Source organism: Nycticebus coucang, chromosome 22 (genome assembly GCF_027406575.1).
Source record: "Nycticebus coucang isolate mNycCou1 chromosome 22, mNycCou1.pri, whole genome shotgun sequence".
NCBI lineage: Eukaryota > Metazoa > Chordata > Mammalia > Primates > Lorisidae > Nycticebus > Nycticebus coucang.
This window is the reverse complement of record NC_069801.1, coordinates 39,898,374-39,916,320: the sequence shown is the minus strand read 5'-3', so window position 1 is coordinate 39,916,320 and position 17,947 is coordinate 39,898,374. Positions and strand designations below refer to the sequence as shown.

Sequence of the window (17,947 nt, the reverse complement as noted above, 5' to 3'; positions counted from 1 at the left end):
GAAAAAAAAAAAAGAACCCAAAGAGTTTTAAGTGAGTTTTATCTACTGATATTCAAGATATTCAAAATTAAGACTGAAAGTTAAAATGTGTATTAATTCATAATAAAAACAATATCATTATGTGTTAACCAAAAAATATATCTATTGATGAAAAATAGCTGGGAGATGCCTGTGGCTCAAAGGAGTAGGGTGCCAGCCCCATATGCCAGAAGTGATGGGTTCAAACCCAGCCCCGGCCAAAAACTGCAAAAAAAATAAAAAGCTGAGCGGCGCCTGTGGCTCAAGGAGTAGGGCGCCGGTCCCATATGCCGGAGGTGGCGGGTTCAAACCCAACCCTGGCCAAAAACCACAAAAAAATAGATAAATAAAATAAAAAGCTATATATTTTCCAAAACAAATTTTTTTTTTTTTTGTAGAGACAGAGTTTCACTTTATTGCCCTCGGTAGAGTGGCGTCACACAGCTCACAGCAACCTCCAACTCCTGGGCTTAGGCGATTCTCCTGCTTCAGCCTCCCGAGTAGCTGGGACTACAGGCACCCACCACAACGCCCGGCTATTTTTTTGTTGCAGTTTGGCCGGGGCTGGGTTTGAACCCGCCACCCTCGGCATATGGGGCCGGCGCTCTGCTCACTGAGCCACAGGCGCCGCCCCAAAACAAAAATTTTAATAAGAATGGTGACATTAATTTACACCTTTGCAAATTTCTTTAATGTCTGGCTTGATAGAAGACAGCTGGATTCTCATAGCTGCTTCTACATTCAATCTGTTGCAATGTGTTGTTAAAATATGTGATTAAAAACTCAGTCATAGGGCGGCACCTGTGGCTCAGTTGGTAGGGCGCCGGCCCCATATACCGAGGGTGACGGGTTCAAGCCCGGCCCCGGCCAAACTGCAAACCAAAAAATAGCCGGGCGTTGTGGCGGGCGCCTATAGTCCCAGCTACTTTGGAGGCTGAGGCAGGAGAATGGCTTAAGCCCAGGAGTTGGAGGTTGCTGTGAGCTGTGTGAGGCCACGGCACTCTACCAGGGCCATAAAGTGAGACTCTGTCTCTACAAAAAAAAAAAAAAAAAAAAACTCAGTCATAGGGCGGCGCCTGTGGCTCAGTCAGTAAGGCGCCGGCCCCATATACCGAGGGTGGCGGGTTCAAACCCGGCCCCGGCCAAACTGCAACCAAAAAATAGCCGGGCGTTGTGGCGGGCACCTGTAGTCCCAGCTACGTGGGAGGCTGAGGCAAGAGAATCAATTAAGCCCATGAGTTGGAGGTTGCCGTGAGCTGTGTGAGGCGACAGCACTCTACCGAAGGCCATAAAGTGAGACTCTGTCTCTACAAAAAAAAAAACTCAGTCATAACATACAGCATTAGGAAAGGGAGAAGTATTTTAATAGTCTTTTCAGTTAAGTGTGGCTATTCTTCTTTATGTTATTCCAAAATTCAAGGTAATAGTTTATTAGAGGTTAAGTACAGCTTGTACTTTTCAATAAAATCCATAGATCTGGTGGTGCCTATAGCTCAATGGGTAGGGCACCAGCCACATACACAGAGCCTGGTGGGTTCGAAGTCCCCCTGGGCCACCTAAACCACAATGACAACTGCAACAAAAAATAGCCAGGTGTTGTGACGGGCGCCTGTAGTCCTAGCTACTCGGAAGGCTGAGGCAACAGAATAGCTTAAGTCCAAGAGTTTGAGATTGCTGTGAGTTGTGACACCATGGCACTCTACCCAAGGCAACAGCTTGAGACTATGTCTCAAAATAAATAAATAAATAAAATAAAATAAAATCCATTGGTCTGCCTTCTACTTTGAATAGCTCTTTTACTCATGCATGATTTTGGAACATCAGGTATTGGTCATTTGGAAAATACTGATTAACCGAGTAATGCAGATCTTCTAAATGTTGACACATTTCATTATACAATATCAAAAAAACACCATAGGGCGGTGCCTGTGGCTCAGTGAGTAGGGCGCCGGCCCCATATGCTGAGGGTGGTGGGTTCAAACCCAGCCCTGGACAAACTGCAACAAAAAAATAGCCGGGCGTTGTGGTGGGCGCCTGTAGTCCCAGCTGCTCGGGAGGCTGAGGCAAGAGAATCGCGGAAGCCCAAGAGTTAGAGGTTGCTGTGAGCCGTGTGACGCCACGGCACTCTACCCGAGGGCGGTACAATGAGACTCTGTCTCTACAAAAAAAAAAAAAAGAAGAACAAAAAAACACCATACACACACACACCTGTTAATGTCACCACAAGGCACATCAGAATTGGAAGCTTTTAAACTCACGGGAGTTTTCCAAATTCAAAGTTCACTTGAAAGCTCTTACTTTGTTATAGGCAAAAAATACTGACAGTTATTTTCCTTGAACTGACAGGCTCACTTGATTGACTTTCTTTCTTTTTTTTTTTTTTTTTTTGAGACAGAGTCTCACTTTGTCGCCCTCAGTAGAGTGCTGGGACATAACAGCTCACAGCAACCTCCAGCTCTTGGGCTAGGCGATTCTCTTGCTTCATCCTCCCAAGTAGCTGGGCCTACAGACGCCTGCCACAAAGCCTGGCTATTTTTTGTTGCAGTTTGGCCGGGACCAGGTTTGAACACGCCACCCTCAGTATATGGGGCCAGCACGCTACTCACTGAGCCACAGGCACCACCCTATTTTTTTTTTTCTTTTTTGCGACAGAGTCTCACTTATGTTCCCCTCGGTAGAGTGCTATGGCGTCACAGCTCACAGCAGCCTCAAACTCTTGGGCTCAAGTGATTCTCTTGCCTCAGCCTCCCAAGTAGCTGGGACCTCATGCACCCGCCACAATGCCCGGCTAATTTTTCATTGCGGTTGTCATTGTTTAGCAGTCCCAGGCTGGATTTGAACCCACCTGCCTCAGTGTATGTGGCTGGAGCCCTAACGCTGAGCTATGGGCACCAGGCCTGGTCCATTGATTTTTGACAAAGATCCCAAAGTAATTCAATAGAGAAAAGACAGTTGTATTATCAACAAATAATTCTGGCTGGGGCAGCGCCTATGGCTCAAGGAGTAGGGCACCAGCTCCATATACCAGAGGTGGTGGGTTCAAACCCAGCCTCGGCCAAAAACTGCAAAAAAAAAAAAAACTAACAAATAATTCTGAAACAATTGGAACAATAGGAAATCTGTAATCAAACAAAAACAAGACCCGGCACACTATTCATAGCTGTAATTCTAGCACTTTGAGAGGCCAAGGTGGGAGGATCACTTGAGTGCAGAAATTAGATGCTGCAGTGAGCTATGATTGGGCCACTATAAAGTGACACCCTGTCTCTAAAACAAACAAAACAAAACAAGAAAAACAAAGACAAACAAAACGCACCTCCTTACCTCACACAATTTAATAAATTAATGCAAAGTGGATCATAGACCTAAAAACAATAACTGCACCTATAAAACTTCTAGACAAAAACATGGAGAATCTATGAGGCCCTGAGTAGAAAGTATTTTCTTAGCTAGGACACAAAATGTACAAACTATAGAAGAAAAAGTTAATATCTATTGATTTTCTTTTCTTTTCTTTTCTTTTCTTGAGACAGAGTCTCAAGCTGTCATCCTGGATAGAGTACCATGGCATCATAGCTCACAGTAACCTCCACCTATTGGGGTCAAGCAATCCTCTTGCCTCTGTTTTTTTTTTTTTTTCCTTTCCTTTCTTTTTCTTTTAAGTAGAGATGGGGTCTCGCTTTTGCTCAGGCGGGTCTTAAACTGCTGAGCTCTGGGGCAGTGCCTGTGGCTCAAAGAAGTAGGGCGCTGGCCCCATATACCAGAGGTGGCAGGTTCAAACCCAGCCCTGGCTAAAAAAAAAAAAAACTGCTGAGCTCAAGCTATCCACCCTACTTGGCCTCCCAGAGTGCTAGGATTACAGGTGTGAGCCATCTCAACTGACCTAATCTACTGATTTTCATCAAAATGAAAAACTTCTATTCTTTGAAAGGCCCCTTAAGAAAGGAAAATGCATGACAGAAGGCATGGACACCACTGGGTGGCCGTCACACAAGTCTCAATGACAGGATAGGTGACAACACAAGTGGCAATGTGTTGTGGGTGACCTAGGGCTTACAGGGTATTGGGTTATTTGTACTCGACAAGATTAGTTGACACTGAGTTGTGACTTGGATAGGATCACCTGGGTGACTCAGTGATAGCAATTTGAAAGGAATTAGGTCTGGGTGAAGTGGTTCATGCCTATAATCCTAGCACTTTGGTTTTGTTGTTGTTTTGAGACAGTCTCACTATATCGCCCTCTGTAGAGTGCTGTAGCATCACAGCTCACATCAACCTCAAACCCTTGGGCTTAAGTGATTCTCTTGCCTCAGCTTCCCAAGTAGCTGAGACTACAGGAGCCCAGCACAATGCCTGACTATTTAATCCTAGCACTTTGGAAGGCCAAGGCAGGAGGACCCCATAAGGCCAGGAGTTCAAGACCAGACTGGGTAATAGCGAGATTACAAAAATATTTAAAACTTAGCTCATCATAGTGGCATATGCCTTTAGCCCCAGCTACTCAGGAGGCTGAGGAAAAATGATCACTTGAGGGTGGCACCTGTGGCTCAGTGAGTAGGAAACTGGCCCCATATACCAAGGGTGACCTGGCTATTTTTTTGTGGCAAGCACCTATAGTCCCAGCTACTTGGGACGCTGAGACAAGAGAATTGCCTAAGCCCAAGAGTTTGAGGTTGCTGTGAGCTATGATGCCACAGCACTCTACCAAGGACGACATAATGAGACTCTGTCTTAAAAAAAAGAAAAAAGGATCACTTGAGTCCAGGAGTTTTAATATGCAGCAAGACTCTGTCTCAAGAAAAAAAAAAAAGGGGGGGGGCTCAGTGCCAGCCAGAGACAGATTTGAACCCGCTGGGCCTGCTAAACAATAATGACAACTGCAACAAAAAAATTGCCAGTCGTGGCAGGTGCCTATAGTCGCAGCAGCTACTTGGGAGGCTGAGGCAAGAGAATTGCTTGAGCCCAGGAGTTTGAGGTTGCTGTGAGCTGTGTGATGCCACGGCACTCTACCCAGGGAGATGTAATGTAGTCCCAACTTCTTGGGAGGCTGAGGCAAGAGGATCACTTGAGCTTAAGAGTTTGAGGTTGCTGTGAGCTGTGATGCCACAGCACTCTACCGAGGGCGACATAGTGAGACTCCGTCTCACAAAAAAAAAACAAAAAACCAATAAGATACCACTGCACACATACTACTAAAACTTAAACATGGAAAATGCTAAATGCTGGAGAGAATGCACCGAACCTCTAACTCTAATAATTGCTGGTAAGAAGGCAAAATAATGTTGCCACTTTGGGAAACTGAAAATTTCTTACAAAGTAAAACATTTATATACCATATGGTCCAGCAATCCCACCCTAAAGTATTTACCCAAGAGAAACGACAATATATGTCCCCACAAAGACATGTGTGAATGTGCATAGCAACTTTATTCATAACAAAAAAATGGGAAACAGCCCAAATGTCTATCAACACATAAATGTTTAAACAAATTGCTTAATATCTATACAGTGAAAAACTACTCCAAAATAAAAACACAGTCAGGGCGACACCTGTGGCTCAGTGAGTAGGGCGCCAGCCAGCCCTATATACCGAGGGTGACAGGTTTGAACCCAGCACTGGCCAAACTGTAACAAAAAAATAGCCAGACGTTGTGGCAGGCGTCTGTAGTCCCAGCTACTCGGGAGGCTGAGGCAAAAGAATCACCTAAGCCCAAGAGCTGGAGGTTGCTGTGAGCTGTGACACCACAGCACTCTACCGAGGGTGACAAAGTAAGACCCTGTCTCTAAAAAAAAAAAAAGTTAATTAAATAAAATTACTGATACCTAAAACCACACACACAAAAAAACTTTACTGCTTCATCAAAGACTTTTTAAGTGAAACTGACTTTTTTTTTCTTTTTTTTTTTACTGTTCATGCGCCAATAAGTGGAGAAGAACTCAAGGACTTCCAGCATGGTTGGGTGCTGTGCCTGGACTGAGGCTTAGACGCTAGCAGTTTCACCCACTGTTGCTCTTGCATTATGTGCAAATATAATGCAAGAGCAACAGTGAAAACGACACGAGGAAGTGAAAATGACAAATAACCATTAAATATTGTTAGTAAAACAGTTTTTGCCTTGTGGGCCCCCTGTGAAGGACTTAGAGATTCCCAGGGATCTTCTATCAACGCCTTAAGAACTAATGTTTAAGGAATTAGAATAAGTGCATTTATTTTTCTTTTTAAAATGACATTGCTTTTTAAAAATGGTATCACTCAAAGGCATGTAAAATTCTTTCATGAATATCCCATGGAAAAAAGGAAGACCAACTCCATTTGTGATATTATTTGCATTACTCCCTCAAAAAATAAAAGGCGAGTGGGGGAAATGAGATCCCAGGCAGACCCATGGGAGTGTGTCAGGCATATGAAGTCATCCATCATGTATGTCACCATGAGAAGACACAGGCTTGGGACCAAAAAGGCAAGTGATGCTGGGAACTCAGGGCCCTCCATCACCTTTCCCTACAAGATGTACACCCCTCTGCAACACAGCCGTACCATCTCTCTCTCTGTCTGTCTGTCTGTCTCTCTCTCTCTCTCTCTCTCACACACACACACACACACACACACACACACACACACACACACACACACACACACGGTCAGACTTGCCAAACATGGCCATGACTAATCTCACACAAGTAACAAGCCCAGTCATGGTTGTACTCACACAGTACCATCAAACACCCACACCAAAGCCACACAAAACATCCCAACAGCCACCACCCAACCTTATTGTCCTCAAAACCAATTCACACTATTTTATGGTCACAGTTGGAGAACCCAATCCCAATCCCAGTTGCACTCAAACTACCAGTATGGCTCATAATTAAAACATCTACTGGATCCCATGTACTTGCATGCACGAACACCCCCTAAGGAGCCTATGTGTACCGTGCAGGGGGTCAGAGGATAGATTTTGGAGACAGATCAACCTGAATTCAAATTCAGGTTCTACCACTTACTAGTTCTGTAACCTTTAGCAAATTATTAAATCTGCCTGAGCCCTAGTTCTAGAAAATGAAGATAACTCCTACTTTGTAAACTTAATGTGAGGATGACATAAAATAACCACACAAGGGATAGCATCTTCTCTGGCCCAGCTAGAGAAGATGACCTCGGCATCCAGCTGCCAAGTATGGGTTTTGTCACCAGAGAGCACAAGGGCTACAAGGTGTCTGGGGGGATTGCCAGAAAGGCCAGAATTCCTGAGGAGTGTTGGGTAGGTGCTGGGCAGCCTCTGGAAACCCCTGCTGGGCCCCAGAAGCACTGCTGGGTGTAGTGGGCACCTCCTGGCTTTGTTGGTCTAGGAAGGAAGATGAGTACCTGCTACAGACCAAGCCCTCTTCTGTGCCTCTTTCACACATATTAAATGCTTTAATCCTCACAAAAATGGTGTGACTGCTAGTCACTACTAATAGTATTCTTGGTGAGGAATATTGAGATTGAGCTCCAAGTTTACATAGCTATTATGTGGAAGACCTGGGCTACGAACGATGGCAGACTGGCTTCAGAATCTATGGCCTTAACCACTGCTCTCATCCTGACCTATCACCTCACTGTCCTTGGCTTCTGCTGGGACTCCCTGACCCTGGCTGTCTTCCCTGAAGCTCAGCCAGCCCCAGCTGGCCCTTCCCCTCCTCCAGCCAGCTTCCCACCTGCCGGCTGGGCCAGCCCATGGTTAAGAGGCTTATCAGACATGTGGCAGGGGCAGATAGGCAGGGTCTCCAGCACAACTTATCCAACCCTGCCATCCCCAGCTGCTGGGACTTGTGGGGAGTTGCCAGCAGATGGAGCCCTACCCACCCAGGCAGCAGGCCTTCAACCCACCTGGGGTCACTCCTTGTGATGTCACAGCTGCCTATGAAGTCATAATTTTCAGTGACATCCAAGCCTCTGAGGGGAGCCAGAGTCAAGCAGGAGCCCCACTTAGCCTTCAGGTCAGAGGTCTGGGTTGGTTTGGACTGGAGGAGGGGGTGGCACCTCAGGATCATCCCCAGGGCAGATGGCTATTTTTGGTGTCAGCAGCTCCACTTATATCTACTCCCCTTCCTGTCTTCCCAATCCAAAGAGGCTCTGTGTCCAGTGGGGCAGGAGCAGTGGGAGAATTCTCCAGCCCCACTACAGGGCAGCTCTGGGGTTAGCCTCTAGGTCTGGAACTAGCCCTCTGCTACTCACAGGGGTCCTGACCTTCAGCACCTGGAGGGTCTGAGGGGAAGGGGAGCTTTACTTCCCATCCTTGGAACAGCAGTGAAGCAGAGAGGGATTATTAGGATGGCCAGACAGATGGACATAGCCAGACCTGCTCTGACAGTCACACACATCAACTTCTCAACACAGTCTTCACTCACAGGGCAGCCAACATCATCACAGTGACACGCATTCTCACAGCCTTGCCTGTGGTCTCCCGGGCAATTGACGGCAACAGGCTGAACTACACCAACACACCAGGACAGACATATTGTCACTCATCCTCTTCTCTCTCCTGGCTGTACTCCTAGAGAATAGCTCAATTCCCAGCAGGCAGCAGATGTGCACCAATGTCTGCCGAGTGAGCAAATGGACCTTCTATTACACATGTCCTGTGACCAGGGTGGAGCCGGCAGAAACACCATCCTTCCTGAAGCTCCACTTAGCCACTGAGTCCCAGGATGAAAGTATCATGGAAGCAGTGCCACTTATGCCACCCTTCCAACTTCAATAACGTTCACTCCCCAGAGTGAAGGAAGAAGGGGCCTTGGTCACATAGGGCCACTGCTCCCTCCTTCCAGGTTCTTGTTCAGCAAATTGGGATACTGACGCTCTGAAAGTTGGATGTTAGGAACATTGGGTGTTCTAGCTGTTGGGCATCATGGGCATTAGGCCCCCTGGCTGTTGGGCACTGAGAACTCTGGGCTTTGGATCCTCTGCTGTGTTGGGCACTCTGGCACTTTGTCTTTGGGAATTCCAACGTATTTAGGAGTCTGGGCATTGAATGCTCTGGATCCTGGGGCTGCCCCTTGGGTAGGGCCAAAGACAATACTTCCTGCTTGTATGTTTGATTTTACCTGGCATCCCTGAGGTCCAGCCCAGCACCCTTACTGAGCCTCAGGATTCACTTATTATTCTCCACAAGGCAGGGGCAGTGGGCAGAGTAAGCACAACAGGATGGCCTGAGGGGCACATAGAGTCCCAGAGACAGCTTTTGGATCTAAAATCAATCAAATCTTCTCCCCTGCATTGGGACAGGGCAGGGCAGGTGCCAGGCATTGACCACTGGGCTCAAAGTTCAAGAGAAGAAGAATCTTTTTTTTTTTTTTTTTTTTAAGACAGAGTCATAATATGTTACCCTCGGTAGAGTGCTATGGCATCACAGCTCACAGCAACCTCCAACTCTTGGGCTCAAGCGATTCTCTTGCCTCAGCATCCCAAGTAGATGGGACTACAGGTGTCCACCACAATGCCCAGCTATTTTTTGTTGTTGTTGCAGTTGTCTTTGTTGTTTTAGCTGGCCCGAGCTGTTTTCGAACCCACCAGCCTCGGTGTACATAGCTGACACCATAACCACTGTGCTATGGGTGCCAAGCCAAGAGGAAGAATCTTGAGAACAAAGCAAGCCACTCCCAATAATGCTACGTGGCTGCTGAGGCTGGGACTCCAAGGAGGTGATCACTAGCAAGGCCCGGCTCTAAAGCCAAGCAATGACCACCCTCCCCCAACTTCTCAGCAGGGCTCTGAGCACTCCTCTCTTAAGGTGCCCAGTGCTGGCAGCTCATACAGGGACCTCCAGGAGGGGCCCATGTCTGACATTATCTCTCTTCCCACCAGCCAGACACACACCTAAGCTAAGTCTGCATCCCAGCACAGAGGCCTTGATCCTAATGGTTGATGACACCAGAGGAGGAACCCAGCCAGCACCAGTATCTGATGCTAGGCACAGCCTTCCTAGGAAATAGCACAGTAACTGGAGGCTCATGAGACATGCCTTAGTGATTGAGGCCTGGGTCCTGCCAGCCCTCTTGCCACTCTGTCCCAGGAAGAAGCAGGTGAGATATTTGACTCCATCAGTCCTCCTGTCTGTCCTCAGGCCTGATCCCTCTGCTCTCCCACAGTGGCCCAGGCTGGCCATACCTTTTCCACTCTGTGGGCCGGCTGCTACCCAGGGCCAGGGGTTTACAGCCAGGGATGAAGGCCAATCCATCTTTTATTGGGGCAAGCCTAAACCTACTTCTTTGGGGCCTCATTCTGATCAGAAAAAAAAACAAGTCATTCTGGTCCCTGTCTCATAGTCGGCTTTTCATACCAGAATCTTTCTTACAAGTGTCTCCTAAGGACTCAGCTTACTTTGTGGCTGCCTGAAGCTCTTTCTGGATCCAGGTAGGTAAAATATACACATCCATAAATAGACTTTGTGTTATGTCAATGTTAGTCCAGCAAAGCCCTCGTGGTCAACATCTCTAATTTCCCCAAACATCCCAAGGAAAATCTCTTTCCCCTACTCTATGGGCTAAAGTGCTAGGCTATCTCCCTGTCTCCAAGGCAAACCCCAGCTCTTCCTCTTCCTGACAGAGCCTCCTCTGAGGGCTGAAACCTGAGTACTCTGACACCTCTTTTTTCAAACCCCAGTCCCCAGTCCCTGGGCCTGAGGGCATCCGGCACCCATCTCCCTTTATATACATCCCCTAGGATGGGTAGGAAGCCCCACTTTCTCTGGGCCATGGAAACTCTCCAATCCTTCACTGAGTGTAGCCAGAACACTCTCAGGGCCTTCTCTTAGGTTTCCTCCCACCCTGGCCTGCTTCTTCAAGAGGGAGGGAGGAGAGGCCTAGGAAAAGGCAGCAAGGCTTTTCCCCCCTCACATTCTTCCCGTCTCTCCTCTACTGCTGGGGAGGTCCTCTTCAATAGCCAGCATTTAGCTTTCCCTGGATTGGTACCCCTTTTGACAAGCCCCAGGGAGGAGGCAGGGAAGGAGATCCTAAAAACAATTCATGGAGGGAGTTAGGCCCTGGCAGGAGCGACAAGGAGCACTTGGATCCAATCTGCCCAGTCCCAGGAGTCGGGCTCACATACAACTGCCCCATGAAGTGGCTCTTTCACAGATATACGTACACAAACTACACAGGCACACACGCAGCTACACAGGCCTGCCACTGAGCTGTCACTCTTTCACAGATGTACCTACACAAATACAGTCACACACGCACACAACAGGCTGTTCAGATTTGAGGTGTATGCACACACATGCGTGTGCACACACAAGAAAACACCTGTGATTGGTTCATAGGAGAAAATCCCAAATGTGTTATATCTGTTAGGCTTGGGCTTAACAAAGTAAGTGACAATGATCTTGCTAAGGCTTCTTCATGGATCTGAGTCTTTGGTGTGATTAGTTTGTGAGTTCTGAGATGGTGGAGAAAAGTCTTTATATGCACTTGGCCCTGGGGAAAGTTTGTGGAATGGACTGTGTGTGGCCTGAGAGAGCTCACACTGCGAAAATGTCCCCTTGATACCTGCTATTTGTTCAATGCCTCCGATTATAAAATAATAAAGTGGAATTTCACGTATCAGTTTGTCTTGTGTGAGTTTGATATGTGTGCACCAGCTTCTGGGAGGATGACTATTCCAAGGATAAAAGTAAAACCAGTTTCCCAGCCTGAAAATGGTGAGGAGTCAGGGTGCAGAGTGGAGACTGTCTCTCCAGGCTGGACCCCTTCCCTGAGCAGATACCCTACTTGGGCTGGGGGCAAAAATGGTTCTATTGACAGTACCAATTGGCCCCTTCCTTGGAAGCTGGTGGCTCTCACAAGGTAAGCAAATGTGAGAACCCCATTCCAAATGTCAGGCACCACTGTCAGAGGCAGCCTGGAGCAATTGTTTTATATATACATATGCATTTCCTTAGCCCACACTCTCCATTTTGCAGGGGAGGAAACTGAGGCTCAGCAAATCTTTTGGCAAAGATTCCTTTAGTTAGGACTGAAACCCAGATTAGTCTCCCCACAGAGGGAAGAGGGAGTCCAGGTTGGTGTCTGAAGCCCGTGTAATACCACCACAAGACTAGGGCTTGGCCCAAGGAGGGTTTGTGGAAAAAGTGCTCAGTTCCAAGGAGTAGGACCCAGGCCTTACTCAGTTGTGCCCACAGTCCCTGACTGCTCTGCAGCAAAGGGAATGGAATTTGCTCTGACTTCTCTCTAGGGGGAACGCAGGCGCAGAAGGCCAGGGGCCTGGCGGGCTAACTTCAGCCCCAGGCCCCCGAAGTGTTCCAGACTTCCTGGCTTCATTCCAGGCTAGCCCGAAGCGGACGACATGTGCTTCTTCCAAGGGCCCCAGCTGGAGGGCAGTGAGTTAGGGCGGAGAAGGGGGCTCCTCTGTGGTGCCCACTCCCAGAGGTTCTTGGGGATCAATCATCTGCAAGCAGGAGCCACTTGTAATTTTATTCCCTGGGAGGAGGAGCCTGAGAAGTCAGCACCGGGGGAGGGTTTGGGATATGGGGGAGGGGTGGGCGGCCAGGGGAACGGTTCAGAGAGGGGAGGGACTTGGCTAAGTCTCCCAAGCCTTCTCCACTCTTCAAACTTTCACCAAACTCTTAGCCCCCGCCTCCTCGAAACCAAAACACAACAAGCTCTGCAGAGCTGCGAGCGGCGCGGCGGGGCGGCACAGAGCCTCGGGAGGCTGATGCAACTTTCCCTTTAAGAAAGCCACCTGGGCACACCGCAGCGCGGACCCAGCACGTCTGGGCCGGGGGGCTGCAGCATGGTAAGGGGGCTGGGGGAAGGGGTGCTGCGGCCCGCCGCCTCTGTCTATCCCGCCGTGGGTCTGAGTGTTTGGCGGGTCCGCGGGGCTGAGCCCCAGGACTAGAGTGTGCGTGCGTGCGTGTGAGTGTGTGAGTCTGATCGCGCATGCATGCGGGCATCTGTGGGTAAGAGTGTGGGTGCACGCACTGGGATGTCTGTCTTGCCGCAAAGGTCGGGGTAGGTGCGCGCGTCTTGGTTGCCACTGCTGTCACCAAGGAGCTGCTTAGGTTTGGCTGGGAACCGGAGAGGGGGCGCTCCCGGTGGAGGGGAGCGCTGTGTGCAGACACCGGCTCGGTCGGGGGCGGCGGGCACGGCTGGCGCGGGATGTGCGGGTAGTGCCAGAACCAGTGTGTCACGGTCCGTCTGAGGCGCCAGTGGTTCTGCACGCCAGGGGCCTGCAGGAACAGAGAACCGGCTGGTGGTGTCTGCGCCCGGCGAGCGGGCTCCCGCTCCATCTTCTCTCACAGCTGGGCAGCCTAGCTGCCTATCTGGCCCCTCCAGCCGCTTGCCTCCCTATCTGCCCGCCCACCCGACCGCCTGGTGCCGGTGCCCGTGCCCGCGTGCCCCGAGAAGCCGCGCGGGAGGCTCCTGGCGCTCTCGGGCACTCTTTGTCCGCAGCTCCCGTGGCTGTGGCTTTGGGATGGGACTGCGAGCCAGGAGTTTTTTAGGGGCTGCTTCCCTGGAAGAATCAGCACCCTACCCACCCCAACCCTCATTATGGGCGCGCCTAGGGCGGACCCGGGCAGCCGCAGGTGAGGGGAGGGGCCTAGCGGCCCCGGGGCGCCCACCTCTAGCCCGCACCCAGCATCGGTCAGCCACCGCCGCAGGGCGGGAGAAGGTGGCTGGGCACAGACGGGACAGAAGGGGGCTTGCCGGGAGAGCCGGGAGAGCCGGGAGGGGCCGGAGCCGGCCTGGGGGCGGGGCAAGGGGGCGGGGACCTCGGCGCCCGGGTACTTTTCCACCACAGGGGCCAGGGGCGGGGCCGCCGCTACCACGCCAGCTGAGAGGCCTGCATGTGGTGGCTGATGTAACACCACCCCCACCCCACCCCACACCTAGCACCCCGATTAAAGCGGACGCGCCCCGTTTCTAGGAACCGGAGCGCGGCGGGCGGTGTCGCAGCTCCGAGAGCGACCGCGCCCCTGCCCGCTGGCCCGGGGCCTCCCCTAGTCGTGAGCCAGCCTCTACTTAAAGGAGCCGCACCCCTTTGGGGGGGGGGAGCCTGTTTGCCGTAGGCCACGCCCCCTCGACGATTGCTCTTAAAGGAGCCGCGTCCCGGGCTTTCTGACAGCTACCTGACAAAGCCCGATCTATTTCTTTGCTGAAACCAGCGTGAAGCCCAGGCCACTGGAAGATAAGGGCTGGAGGACAACAAATGGAGGAGAAAAGAACCTGAGAGATTAAAGACCCCCAAAGTGAGGGGTCATCAGAAGGTTGAAGGGTAGTGGGTGAGGGGACTGGTTCTAGGGACTAATGGGCGACACTGAGCATGCCCAAGTGTTTCCAGGGACCGCAGAGAAACGCCCCCTTACTGGGCCTACATGGCGACTGCAGCGGTGCCGGGCTCAGGTCCCGGCTTTGAGGGCACGGAAGAATCACACCTCTGCCCTGGAAGAGCTCTCCAGCTAGTGGCAGAACCACACTTGGACAGCAAGCATGCCGCAATGCTACATGTAACGAGCTTGCACACAGAGGCACACAGCGTGCTTTGAGGCTGCAGTAGAAATGTTGACGGCAACCAGAGGACCGAGGGAGGCTTTACTAAGTTTTGAGGATGGATAGAATATATGCAGGTGGAAATGAGAACAGCAGTGCTGGAAGAAGAGGGAACCGCTGCCTGAGAAAAGGCATGGAGGCAGGAGCCCTCCAGGAATGCTGGGTAGTTCCTGCTTGAGGGCAGGTGGCTGCAGGTAGTTGACTTGGGCTCCCTGGTAGAGCTAAAGGACCCTCCCCTGCTCCCACAGTCCCTTCACTGTCTCCATCAAAGTGAATGGAAATTGTGTTTCCTCCTGTCACCTTCCCATCCCCAGTGAGGACTCCAGGGCTAGACCCTTAAAATGGATTGACCTCACGGATCCTGTTTGGGGGATAAGAAAGACATCAAGCAATGAGACTGTAAAGTTGGGCCATGGTCCTATGACTGCCCTGTCCGCATCTGCCCTTGGGCAGCTCACAAGCAGCTCAAACTGGCTTGTCCAAGCTGGCTCATCAGCTTCTTCCAAAACTGCAACATAACCAGCGTTCTCTCTGTGACTGGCACCATCACAAACCAGAGACCCTCTCCTTATCCTTCATTAGCTCCCCCCAGTCCAATTCATCACTGAGTCGCACTGTGCTACCCTTAGCATACCCAAATGTATTTCTCTCAAATCTCTGCACTTCTCATCCTCTCATCATCTGCATAATCCAAGCCCTGTCCACCTTTCTGCCTGGCCCATACCTAATAGATTTCCACTCTCCCCTCCATCCTGTCCTTTCTCCACATTGCATCTAGGGTGATGTTTTCAAAATGCACTTTCCACCAGTTGCTCCTCCAAGTTGATCTTCTGCTTAAAAGCTTTTAGTAGCAACATTGCCCTCAGGATGAACACCAAAATCCAGACCCAAAGGCCCTGGCTGGGTTTCCCTGTCCATCTTCAGCCACTTTCTCCCTGGCTGGCTGAGCTCCAGCCTCAAAGCCTTTTCACATATTTCATTTGCTTGAATCTCTCTTTCCTTTTTTTCCCCCTCACTATTGCCACTTGCCTAATTAACTCCTGTGGACCCTTTAACATTACTTCCTCAGGGAAGCCCTCTGGCTCAGATAAGGCCAGGCCCTCCCTGCTATAGAGTCTCATAAAAGGATCTTCCCTTTTACATCCTTTATCTTAGTCTATAATTATTTAAATTTGAATCATCAGTTTCATTCTTTCCCACTAACCTACAAGCTACAGGAGGGAGGAGACCTTTGAGTTCTTGGTGCCTAGCACAGGCCTGGCCCAGAGCAGACCTACAGTTGATATTTGTGGAATAAATGGATCTAATTGTGGCCTGCCTTAAATGCCTTCTAAGCAATTCAGGCCATATCCTGTTGGTTATGGAGAACTATTGGAGAGAATCAGGGTTTTTAGGGCTTTGTGGAGATTAATGGATTGCAGGACAGGAAAATATGGAGGACTAGAGGTAGGGATAAAAATTAGGCAGAAACTTTAAAACTTACAAGGAAGTTATTATTAGTCCCATCTTCCAGATTAAGAAATTGAGATTCGGAGAGTTTAAGTGACTTGCTGGAAATTCCATACCTGGTGAGTGGCAGATCCAGAAATCCAGGCCAGAGCCTGAGCTCTTTATCATATACTAAACTAACTGACCGGCTGCTGCCTGATAGTGGTGGCCCGTATAAGAGTGAGAGGCAGGTCTGGGGCCTGAAAATTATGGATCTCCAGCTCCAAGAAGAGGGCTGGCACACCATGGATGTTCAGTTGGTATTTTGTGAGTGGATGGATAGGGCTATTTGGCAGAAATGGCAAAGGGAGGTGAAGCAGCAAAGCTTTATATTCAACTCATTCTCGGCCACAAAGCAATCTTTTCCCCACTGATCCATAAGCTATCTAGGGTGCTCCTGGCCTGAAACAGGCTCTAGTGACTGCCAGGGTGTGGATGGGTTCCCTCAGAGTCACAGAAGGCAAGTCCCAAAAAGCTGCATTCAGGTCTTCATTCAGGCACTTATAGGTGAGGCACTCAACCTCTCAGGGTCCATCCTTCCACTGTACACTGCCAGATGAATGAACCCCAGGATACCCTGGGTGAGAACACTCTGAAGCCTAAGTTCCAGGACAGTGTCAATTCACCCACCTGACCAGAAGGTACAATAATCTCCAGCCCCCGAGCTGGCTCATCTGCTGTTATTACTATCACCACTGTCATTATCATTCCTTGGTTGAAGAGAGACAGCTTTAAAGAAGTCAAATCTAGAGTTTACTGTGTTGAGGGGATGGCTAATGAGAACAGGGTGTGACCCCCTTCTGAGGGAACATACCCCATTCTCTTACTTGCCCCCAGAAGACCAAAGCCATGAGTAGGGACCTCTTTAGAAGGACTGTGTTGAGAGATAGGCCAGCCAACCTTTAAGAGGTTACAAGTTGCCTCCCACCCTGCCCCTTCCCTGAGGACAAATCTCTGAAGGAGACCAAGCCACCAGGGCAAAGGGCTGATTTGCATAGGCAAAGAGCTTCCTCTTCATCTCTCCTGAAGCCTTCAGGTGACTTCCTGGGCTTGTGGGTGAGAGGTGGCCCTGACAGGTGGTTGTGGGTGGGGCAGAGTGGCCCAGAACAGCCTTTGGAATAGAGCCTGTTTCCCAGGAAGGTAGGGAAGGTTCCAGAGGCAAAACCAAATCCCTTGCATTGAGGCCCTATGGAGGGTGAATGTCCTTGTACTGATGCAGGGTTTTCTTCCCATCCAGAGACTTTTATAAGGCACTGTGAAGATGGATCTCTCTCGAGGCCTGTCAAAAGCTACCTTCTTCAGTCCTGTCTGCTGTTAAGCCAGTACATACTTCCCATTGTCTGGTGCTCCGTCTAGGCCCCAGCCCCACCTTGCCTCTCAAGTGCTGCCTTCAGGATCTCAGCCAGTGGAGAGCCCTCATTCCCAGTCCTCTGCCTCTCCCATTCCCCTTTAATTCAATTCAATCAACACTTCTTGCAAGCCAAGCACAGCTAGGTGCTGGACTCAGGGAGTAAATGAAACACAGTCCCAAACCCTCAGGGAACTCACTGACTCATGGTTAACAAACTTATAAGCAAATAAATGTAGTATGAGATAAGGATGCTAGTAGAAGTCTGCACAAAACAGAAAGGAGGAAGCAATTTGTTCATTCTGGTGGAGCACAGTGTCAAGAAAGGCCACAGAAAGACGTGACATTGGAGACTGATCCTAAAGGATTTCACCTGGTGAATGGGAGGGAAGGATTGTAGGAGAGGGGTCAGACTATGAGCAAGCAAGGTGCGACTACAGAGGTGTTCAGCCTGCCCAGATTTTAAGGTCTAAGTGAGTGACAGAACAAGTCCAGCTGCCCTAGAGCTCATGCTGAGTGACATCAGGATGGGGAAGGACTATCCTGGCTGCTTGGCTGGGCTGA

The 17,947-nt window shown here is 49.9% G+C and overlaps 1 protein-coding gene across 1 annotated transcript in view; it reads left to right on the top strand.

Annotated features, from left to right (window-relative positions):
- The first annotated feature begins 12,598 nt into the window (after positions 1-12,598).
- SLC6A9 (solute carrier family 6 member 9) overlaps positions 12,599-17,947 on the top strand; it is a 32,324-nt gene continuing 26,975 nt past the window's right edge. Inside the window, exon 1 of the mRNA XM_053577200.1 lies at positions 12,599-12,793. The gene's annotated coding sequence lies outside the window, so the exon portion shown is untranslated. The remainder of the gene's footprint in view (positions 12,794-17,947) is intronic.